The following is a 1,357-nucleotide window of genomic DNA, read 5'->3' on the forward strand; positions in this document are numbered from 1 at the left end:
CAACTCAAAGAAAATAAATTAAAAATATGAGAGAAAATTAGTAAGGAAATAGATCTGAACAACATAATCAATAGGATCTAATTAACACTTATAGAAAAGTCTATCAAATAATATAGTACAGTACTTTTTTTTAATGCATCCATGAAATATACACCAAGAAAGACCATATCTTACACCATAAAACATACATCAGCAAATTCAAAATAATTGCAATCATACAGAGTTGATCATAATGGAATAAAATTATAAATAAGTAATAGAAAGAAAACAGAACAATATCTAGATACATGAAAATTACACAATTTACTTTTAAATAATGAATAGTCAGAGAGAAAGTGTCAAGGAAAATTACTTGGAAACAAGAACTGCAAGATTGTGACAGTTGTCCTGATAACCAAGAAGGCTACTAAGTGACTAACAGGCAAAGAGCCCATACGTGGTGAATACACAGGACAAAGAGATGATTCTCATCCAGGAAGGGGAAGAAGACAGCACAAGATTTCATCATGCTACTCAGAAAGACACACAATTTAAAACTTATGGATTGTATATTTCTGGAATTTTCCACTTAATATTATTGGACAGCAGTTCATGAAGGTCGCTAAAACCTCAGAAAACAAAACTGCTGATAATGAGGCATTAGTGTGTGATCTGTCCTTCTAGGTGAGAAATAATCCAGCCTAAAAAATCAATTGAAGTAAGGAAAAGAAATAGATAAACTAATTTCTTAGCAATCCATAACAATGTATTTAAGGAAAGATGTCATTTGTGGAGTAGTATATTAGTCAGAATTCTCCAGAGAAACAGACTCAATAGGATATACATATATATGGAAATATAGATAGATGATATAGATAGATACAAATATAGTTATAGATATAGGCATAGATATATAGATATAGATATAGATATAGATATAGATATAGATATAGATATAGATATAGCATAGGGAGGGGGAGAGAGAGAGAGAGAGAGAGAGAGAGAGAGAGAGACATAAATATGTAATGGGATTCATTATAAAGGCTGGCTCATGTGATTACGGAGACGAGAAGTCCCACAACCTGCTGCCTGTGAGCTGGGGGACCAGGAGAACTGGTGGTGTAATTCAGTCCAAGTCCAAAGGTTATAGAATCAGGGAAAGTGATAGTGTAATTCTAAGTCTGAATCCAAAGGTCCCAAAACTAGGAGCAGAGATGTCCAAGGACAGGAAGAGATGGATGTCCCAGACCCAGCAAGAAGAGCGAATTAGCCCTCCTCGGCCTTTTTATTCTATTCAGGCCCTCAGTGGATTGGGTGATGCTCACCTGCATTGGTGACAGCGGGTCTTCTTTATCCAGTCCACTGATTCAAATACTAA

This window comes from Myotis brandtii, unplaced genomic scaffold (genome assembly GCF_000412655.1).
Source record: "Myotis brandtii unplaced genomic scaffold, ASM41265v1 scaffold645, whole genome shotgun sequence".
Lineage (NCBI taxonomy): Eukaryota > Metazoa > Chordata > Mammalia > Chiroptera > Vespertilionidae > Myotis > Myotis brandtii.